Here is a 10,259-nt window from a genome sequence, read left to right on the forward strand (position 1 = left end):
GATGGATGGATGGGTGGATGGGTGGATGAATGGATGGAAGGATGGATGGATGGATGCATACATGCATGGATGGATGGATGGATGGATGGATGGATGGATGGATGGATGGATGGATGGATGGATGGATGGATGGATGGATGGGTGGGTGGATGGATGGATGGATGGATGGTTGCATACATGCATGGATGGATGGATGGATGGATGGATGGATGGATGGATGGATGGATGGATGGATGTGATTATCCAGGGTCTGGTCCAAGAAACAGAGCTGTTGTCTTAAACTTCTCTCTGCCCTTTTTGAGTCTGTGTCATCTTGACAACAGTCAAATTAATTGATGTAAAAAATCAGCTCAAATAGAATAAATCTTTTAAAAATAAATATGAGCACTTTAAGAAAACCAAACAAATTAAACCATTAAATGTGCATTAATAAACATGGGATCACCGTCATCTCAGTCTCTTTAAGGTAATGATTTGTTATATTTTAGTTTTACATAATCTGCCTGCAGTGTGAGCATTTTCTTAGCATAAATGACTCAACTTCTGCTAAATATGTCATTTTTTTATTCCTAGAACAACCAGAGGTGGAGCTTCTTGTTTTCAGATTGGATATTAAATAATTCTAGGACAATTAGTTATAAATGATTTGAGTCTTTGAGTCTCAATTTTTCAAATGGAATCCAGAAAAATACTTATTTGTTGTTGTACATCACCCTTCCTGACCTTATTCTGAGTTTTGTCCGATCATTTCAGCTTCTCATCTGGCTTATTATGAAATACTGATAAAGTCATTTTAGTGGGGATTTCATTATCCATGCAGCTGCTGGAACTGATAGTGTAAACATAGCTTTTAATAGATTAGTTGAGTCGGTTTGTTACTAAATTCTCTTAATCTGGTTCTGACAGACGGCAAAAAGAATATTATACTCTCACAAGTTTACACTGACTGAGTACACAGCTCCTGGGAGGAACATTCATCACAGCAGATGTCTATCATAGTCTGCTGTAATTAAATTTAAAGAACATGTTTTTCTTTCTCTCACGACAATGCAGCAAAGAGCAGCAACTGAGATTATCTTGTTGATCATTTTACAGCTTCCGTGCAGATGTCACGTGATGAAATTGCTCCTGTAAAAAACAAAGTGGTCAGGCAGAAGAAGATGTCTCCTTGCTTTAATTTAGAGATGCCTACTTTAAAATGGGACAATGCACCCCACCCTTTTTTAAAATGACCACAAGTGATATTATTCTGGGAGTCATCGTCGTGGCCTCCAGTACCAGTGTGGGAGTACTTAGCATGTACCTTTATAGAGGCAAATAAGACAACGACAACCAGGCAGCACGGTGGCACAACTGGTAGAGCTGCTGCTACATATTTAAAGGACCATTTTAATTAAGTAACTGTTGAAATCTTGGCTCTCTACTCTGCCGGGGCCTGGCTGACCTGGAGACAGCAGCAGGAGAGTGTGATTGCATACGGTTGTGTGTGTCACAGCACAGCCACGCATCACTCGTTCATTCGTTCACTCGTTCATTGGTGGGTTGGCAGGTGTGTGACAGACCATCAGTCATGACTGGATCCCTGCAGAGCTGCAGGTAAGCTCGTTCTCTTCCTGCTCGCCCTCTGGGAGAAGAGGACAAAGATGCTAGGGATGGAGGGAGATGGGTGTGTGTGTGGTGTGTGTGTGTCATAGCAGTGGTGGTTGGAGTGACAGCTGACTGTTGCATCTTCCTAGCAGGAATAAAAAGGGTTCCTTGTTATTCTGTAAAGGAGACTCAGCAGCCAGCACAGCTTCTGTTCATTCTGCTCTCTGTGACCCACTCCCACATTTTTCATGTATCTTTAATATTTTAAAATCCGTAAAGCCCAGCTTCTGTTCGCTGCTTTACTCTTGCCAAACCTCCATGGCCTCTTATTTAAATCGTTTTAATCACATATTATCTGTGCTCTATCAAAGCAGCTCCGTGACTCATCATTTGTGTACGTTTTTTTTCTTTGCTTTGCTGCAAACAGATGGTTTTACTATAAAAGTAAGATGAAGAAAAATATACATTGATTGTCCTCTGCTGTGTAGAAGTTACAATTATTTATTGGTGGAAGACAAGGTGAAACATGTTCAAGCATGACATTAATATGCACACAACTCATTCACAGGAGAACATTTTAAACTTTAATTTGTTAAAATAGAGGAAATTAAGTACTGCCTTTATAGACAGAAATTATGTTCTTAATGCTGCCTTTATTTCTATGGGGTGCCGTTTGTAAAGTTGCAGTCAAAAATTAACATTGATATTTTGGTTTATTTAACTTTTAATAAGAAAAAAATAGTTTTGTTTTTTTTTCAAAGTCATATTTTCACCATGTTATTAATACGTTTATAAATGCGATAGTTCCCAAATAAATATTTAATTTACGATATAAATATTTTGTTTACAAACTAAATACTTAACTTGCAAGTTAAATATTTAGTCAGTAAACTAAATATTTTGGAAAAAAATAAATATTTAATTTACACCTAAATATTTAGTTTACTAACTAAATATTTAATTGCTAAACTAAACATTTAATTCCTAAACTAAATATTTAATTTTCTAACTAACTATTTAGCTTGGACCTAAATATATATTTTACACACTAAACATTTAATTTCCAAAATAGATATTTCATTTGGTAACTAAATATTTACCTCAGACCTAAATATTTAACTTTCTAGTTAAATATTTAACTTGTTAGCTAAATATTTAACTTGATAGGTCCAAGCTAAATATTTAGTTAGTAAATTAAATATTTAGTTTAAGAATTAAATGTTTGGCTTAGAAATTAAATATTTAGTAAGTAAATTATTTAAATGTAAATTTAATATTTAATTTATACCAATTCCTCCCACAGTCCAAAAACATGCATGTTAGGCTGATTGGTAACTCTAAATTGTCCCTAGGTGTGAGTGAGAGAGTGAATGGTTGTTTGTCTCGTTTGTCTTCATGTGTCCCTGTGATGGACTTGCGACCCGTCCAGGGTGTACCCCGCCCCTCGCACAGTGATTGCTGGACATGGGCACCAGCGACCCCCGTGACCCAAAATGGAATAAGCGGGCAAAGAAAATGGATGGATGGATGAATTTATACCAAAAGATTTAGTTTCCTAACAAAATATTTAATTTCTAAGCTAAATTAATCCCCCTTTTATTGCAGCGGTGCATGGGGGCAGGTTGTTACAATTTAATTCCTAAACTAAATATTTAAATTTCTAACTAAATATTTAGCTCAGACCTAAATATTTAATTTACTAGTTAAATATTTAACTTATTAGCTAACTATTTAACTTGATTGATTAATATTTACCTTGCAAGTTAAATAATTAGGTTTGAGCTAAATATTTAGTTTGCAAATTAAATGCTTAGTTTAGGAATTAATTGTTTAGCTTAAAATTTACATATTTATTAACTAAACTAAATATTTAAGTGTAAATTAAATATTTAATTTATACCTAAATATTTAGTTTACTAACTAAATATTTAACTTGCAAGTTAAGTATTTAGTTTATAAACTAAATATTTATCTTGTAAATTAAATATTTAGTTTGGAACTATGTCATTTAAAAATGTATGAACAACATGGTGAAAATATGACTTTGAAAAAAAACCTTTTTTTATTAAAACTAAATAAACCAAAATATCTATGTCAATTTTTGACTGTGCAACTTTACAAATGGCTCCCCATATGATGCTGCCTTTATACCAACACACAATGAAGCTGTATCTTTGTGAGCTTTGAGTTATTGTGTGCTTGGCTACATTATTATTATAGAAGTTTTTACTGAGCATCAGTGCAGATGAGACAATGTCTTCTGTGACTGAAGGTTTAATAAGGCATTAGCATAAAAAATGGATACACTGTAAAACAGCTCTAATGTGGATCAGTATCACTATGGATGTGGAATAAAGATACTCGAGTAAAATAACTAAGTTTTCAGGTTTATATGAATAAGATGAACTGCTAACAACATGGCTGCTACTTTCTCTCACTGATACACACTAAATGTTAAGAAGGAGAAATAATTTTCCCAGAAACAAATCTGAGTACACTGTAAAAAAAACAAAAACATAAATTTTACAATAAAATTCTGACAGCTATGGTTGCCAGAGTTCCAGCATAAAATTACACGTAAAACTTTTTTTTTTCTGTCACTGTTAGAAGGTATTGTTATTAGGGGTGTAACGGTACACTAAAATCGCATTTCGGTTCGGTTCAGTTTCAAGGAGGCCTCGTTTCGGTTAATTTTTGGTACAAAAAAAGGCCAAAATAAAGACACAAAATCCAAGTAAACAAGTTCAGTCATTACAGACTTCTTAGCTGGAGGTGATCTGGTGGATGAAGGAGACTCAGCTGCTGTCATCCTCAGACTGTAAACAACACGGAGATTTAAAAAAATGAGTTGATAAGATAATAATTTAAAATTTAAAAAGTTAATTAGATCACAATAATACCTCTTCTTGCATGGTCATCATGAGGTGGTTGAATATTCTCTCTCCCTCATCATCGATGTGGCAGGACTTTAATCTGGTCCAGGGCTTGCTGACAATATCAGTTTTAGCTTTTTCATAAAGTGCTGCTACAACTTTTTGGCTGAAGTGTTGACGTGATGGGATGTCGTAGGCAGCGGGGCTCAAGAACTTTAATCATACATTAAAGCTGGCGCATCAACAACATTCGGACATAGATCCTGAGCTTTAAAAACTCCTACAGCTTGTGTTATTGCTAAGGACCGATCTGAATTACCTGATAAAGGTTGTTTAAATGCTGCTGTTAACAGTCTTTGAACCAAACTACGTTCACGTTCGGATGATGTCATTTCAAGTGTGTTAGCAAGTTAGACGTGTTGCCTGCTGCAGATCCAATCTCCATGAAACAACGTTGACTCATAGCTTTGGATATGCGCTTGTCTTTTAACAAGAAAGCTGTAATGTTCCCCAACAGGAGACCGCAATGAGATGCTAGAATGCTAATGCTAGGCATGCTGCAAGATAATAGCGCCGTGCCGAAACACGTTTAGGAACTTCAGTTCCACGGTGCATAATTTCTCATTAATAAAATTTAATGAGTGAAAAAATAACCGAAACGGTACACACGTGGACCGAACCGAACATGCCGTACCGAAACGGTTCAAAACGCCCACATGTACCGTTACACCCCTAATTGTTATTGTTGATTTTACAATTAAAAATTTTGCTAGAGGCAATATTTTACTATAGAAGAGAAAGTTTTAATTCAATTCAGTTTGTTTATTTATATACTGTAGTGCCAAGTCACAACAGAAGTCATCTCAGGACACGGAACAAAATATTCATATACATAAAAATCCAGTAAGGAAGGGTAGAACAAACTATGTTTTTCCATAAAATGGACATAAAAATAACTTTTGAAATAAAGTTTGTGTCACAAAACATCACATTTTCCCATTATAAAATTAATATAACAGGATTTTTGTCTGAAAAATTTATCAGAATTTATCCTGATGCATGCTCAATAATCCAGTCAGAAAAATCTAAAAAAGTTAAGTCTGGTCCTCTGGACGTTCAAAAATAAATAAATAAATAAACAGTTTTAAATGATTTGCAGTTTCTCATTTTAATGGTTAAAATTTTTACAAAACTTCCCAGTTAATATCATAGTGAAACATTTTCAACTAGTAACAGTGAAAACGTGTTAGTTCTGCTGATTTTTGAATTATTATTTTAAGAAATAATTTACTGTTTGAATAAATTATTTTACTATTTATAAACACTGTTTCACCTCATAATTTATGATAGCATGACAAACTATCATGAGCTTTTATCAATGGGTTTAACTCCTGAAATATGATCTAGTTTCACTGTTCAGTTCATAGTATAAATTATCAACTACTACTTCATTTCATACATACAAATAATTTGTAAGCAAAATGCTCAGCCAGCTTAGTGGTTCAGTTGTTGTTATCAGATGATACAGAACATTTTAAATACTTTTAATCATTATATTCTGCAAGCTTAATACATAAAGCATTCATTTATTAAAATTCCTAATTTTTTTGATCAGTCTTTATATTGATTTATTTTTCATTCTTTTTTCATGACTTTTCTTTCAAGTGCATACCTCCACCTCTCCAAGTTCTCTTCCACCTGTTCCCTGTTCTCACCACAGATCACAATGTCATCTGCAAACATCATCGTCCATGGGGATTCATGCCTGACCTCATCTGTTAGTCGGTCCATCACTAGAGCAAACAAGAGGGGGCTCAGAGCTGATCCTTGATGCACTCCCACCTCCACCTTGAAGCTATCTGTCACTCCTACAGCACATCTCACCACTGTCCTGCTGTCCTCATACATGTCCTGTACCAGTATAACATACTTTTCTGCCACTCCAGATTTTCTCATGCAATACCACACCTCCTCCCTCGACACCCTGTCATATGCTTTTTCTAAATCCACAAAGACACAATGGAGTTCTTTCTGACCCTCTCTGTACTTCTCCACCAGCATCCTCAAAGCAAAGATGGCATCTGTGGTGCTCTTTCTTGGCATGAAATAAAACTGCTGCTCACAGATAGTCACCTCTCGTATAAGACTAGCTTCCACAACTCTCTCCCAGATCTTCATCGTGTGGCTCATCAACTTAATTCCCCTGTAGTTGCTACAACTCTGTACATCACCCTTGTTCTTAAAAATGGGCACCAGGACACTTCTTCTCCATTCCTCAGGCATTTTCTCACCCTTAAATATGCCATTAAATATTTGAGTCAAAAAACTCACAGCCATCTTTTGATTTTACTAAAAGAACTTTTTAGATCTAAACTTGGATCCGGTTGAAAATTTGCTGTGAATGTGGGAGTGCTGAGTGTGCACGTGTCAGATGGCGCTTATTGACTGCATGTTACTGGTCAAACAGGAAATCCATTATGTCAGTCTACTGAGATCAGGCCACACACACAAATTATTGAGGCTAATGTGTGCACATTAAGGCCATTACTGGAAATGTCATATTTCTGGTCTTTGATGATTGCTGCAGCCATAAGAAGCAGCAATGAAGGTTTTTCGAGAACTAAGAAGGCTATAAATTGTCTGAGGGCAGCAAATAATTTCAAGAAGCACTGAAGCAAAAAAAAAGGAGTCAAGAAAATGACTGTTGGCTGAGCCGCACACATGGTGGTAACAAGCAGTTTAATTGGCCTGAGGTATACACCAAATGTTTTGGCAGACAACGCCAGATGGTCCGTCTCTTTTTAATTTTTACAGATAAAGAGGTGTTAATTGACTCTATATTATGTCACGCCGCTTACACATTTCTCCAGCATATTCCATTACCACAAACATGACAACGTTTATGACTTTTTTTTTCATGGTCATTTTTTTTCTCCTCAATTTTAACCAAATTAGCAGTTAACAGTTTCTAATCACTTCTCCCCATTTGAAACACAACAACATATTCCTCCTATTGGGTAAAAGGTATTAACATTGTCACTTTACTTGAGTCTTTATGACAAGAAAGTGTTAAGCCAATCTTTAAAAGTGAAAATAAAATTTAAAAAACACAAGTAATTTTATTTTACAGATTTTGCTGGACAATATCAAGTGTGAGTTACTGTTTATAAAAAGATGTTCCTAAATTTTAAACATATTTCCATTTTCTATAAAATCAACATAATGATTGAAATAAAGAGTCATAATAAATGTTGTGAGCGAAAATAACGTACAATCTTGAATCAAACCTTTTGTCAAACACCAAACTGATATTTTTTACAGCATTATTAGTATTTAAATGAAATTGCTTGACATTGTTGCCTCACAGCAAGAAAGTTTCAGGTTTGAAACTTTCTGTGTGGAGTTTGCAATTTGTCCACATATACATGGGGATTTATTATTAGTAGTAGTATATTTTAATAATACTAATATATATATTAGTATATATACTAATATACTAATATACTAATATAATTAGTGATATTTTTTCCTTTTTCCTTTTTTTTTTCTCTGTAAATTAGTTTGCAGTTTAGCAAGAAAGTTTTTAATTCATTAAAGTATCATCAACCAACCAGATACTTTTAAATGTGTGTCTCCAGGCAGAAACGTGTTTGAAGCTTCGTTCTCATTGGTTAGGACTTCTCGGTCAGAAGAGAAGGCTGAACGGAGTCACAGGCTCTTCTGGATGAGTTTGTTTAATCAGGAACATGAAAATGAACTTTCATAATTTCCGGTCTATACGCTTCTACTTTTTTCACGTTTTAAACACTGCGGCTTATAAAATGCTGCGGCTAATTTATGGATTTTTTTTTATTTTTTTTTTTGACGGGCTAACGAGCTTCAGTCGCCAAAACATTTAGCCTCGTCACACCCGGGCGCTCACATAGCTGCCCAATACACATCTCTCTTGGGGGGTGGGGGTGGGGGTGGGGTGTATCCTCATGACTCTATGAGACTACCTGTATAAATAAATGTTAAAAAAATAAAAATCTGACCAATGAAATTACTGAACAGGTCACAGTGGATCAATGAAACCAAGTTTCATGTTGTTACTGGTATGTATCTAATTTAAAAGAAAATTAAAAATCATTCTGTGTAAATATCTCATGTTACAACGTGGACACCCGTGGCTTATGGAAAAGTGAGGCCTATATATGTTCAAAATTATTTTCTTTTTAAACCATGAGCGCGGCTTATATTCAGGTGCGCTCAATAGTCCAGAAATTACGGTAATCACGATGTTGACGTAGAGTGGGTGGAACCAAAACACATGACCCTGAGCCTTCAGGACTCCACTTTTATTGACCGATGCCTTCAACTGTAACCTTTAAAGTTATAAATAAATAAATAAATCCACACAAAACTATGTTTTATCTAAATAAAGGAAGGTGTAGGTTAACATTGTTAATTTTCAATATTATATATATATGTTTTGGTTTTATTACATTATAAAATTTTACAGAAACACCAAGTTCTGTGGGTTCATGTTAAATTCCAGTCTGATATATTGAAAGTACAAGTTGTACTTGAACACAAGCAACTGAGTGAGCTGCAGGGGCTGCTGGGTAGTCTTGGGCCAGAAATGGGTGGACTTTTTCAGGTTATTTCTTTAGATGGGTTGTTCCTGTTGGTTATTCTTTTCAGAGTTTGTCGTTTTCGTTCAGGTTGTTGTTAAGAAATAAATATAAATTATTTTAAAAAATTAATAAGTCAGACGTACCTGATCTCTAAAAGCACGTCCTTGATATTGATATTTGACTCCTGACAAATACAGTTGAGCACATCAATAAATCTAAAATAGACAAAAATAATGTTTTAATGTATTTAAATGAACAAACTGCATGCGTTTATCAGTTTAGCGCGATGCTTGTGTGGAAGACAGCGCCCACTTGACTCAATGCATTTAAGACTGTGCTCAGGGATTCTGTTGTAGCTCTGGATGGGGAATAAGCGATAAATCCCTCAGAGTAAAATAAATAAACAAATAAATAAATAAAATTCTCCAATTTTTCTTATTTAATGTCTGTGAGTTTTTCCTTCTGGTTCATTCACAGCAGAACTGAGCCGCCAGCAGAAGCTGGGTTAGTGAAGCTCACAGGTATTTTGGGGTATGAATGGACTGAGGTGGGGGTGGTTGGTCATTGAGGGACCATGTGAACTGTCTCGCCCTCATGCTCTCTGGTTTTGTCAGGGTTTTCCATCTTCGCCTGCTCTGGGCCTGAAAGTAATAACCATCTGAGGAATGAGGATGAAGACAAATCAAAGGGAATAGGAGATGTGATGAGCCATCTTCACACGCCTGCAGGAGATGTACAGATCGTACTGGAGGCACATTTTCTGTTCTCGTTCCTTTTCCTTTACAGCAGGATAGATAAGAATTTGTTTCTGAAGGCCAGAGAGCTACACTCAAAGAGCAGTTTCAGCTGAACATAGTTTTTACACCAGGGTCAGGTGTGTGGTACAGGGCTAGAGACGAGCGTTTTCTTTTATTGAGTGAGAATAATTAGCTAGACGTTCATGTGCTGGATAATTGTAGCTGAGAGGAGTGCTCCACAATCTGCAGGGATGGTTTTAACTCGCTGTTGACACCGACACTTCTTTCTTGGACCAAATGTTTGTTGTGAAAGTCGTTTGATTTCACTGATGGTGTATTCCCACCACTTGTAGATCTGTTAGACTGCTGTAAACTATGGCACACTGTGACGGTCATTTTTATCCCCACTGAGAATGTGACTGTCTGTTAGCAAATATCTCATGAAA

The sequence above is a fragment of the Nematolebias whitei genome, chromosome 19 (genome assembly GCF_014905685.2).
Source record: "Nematolebias whitei isolate Nwh7 chromosome 19, NemWhi1, whole genome shotgun sequence".
Lineage (NCBI taxonomy): Eukaryota > Metazoa > Chordata > Actinopteri > Cyprinodontiformes > Rivulidae > Nematolebias > Nematolebias whitei.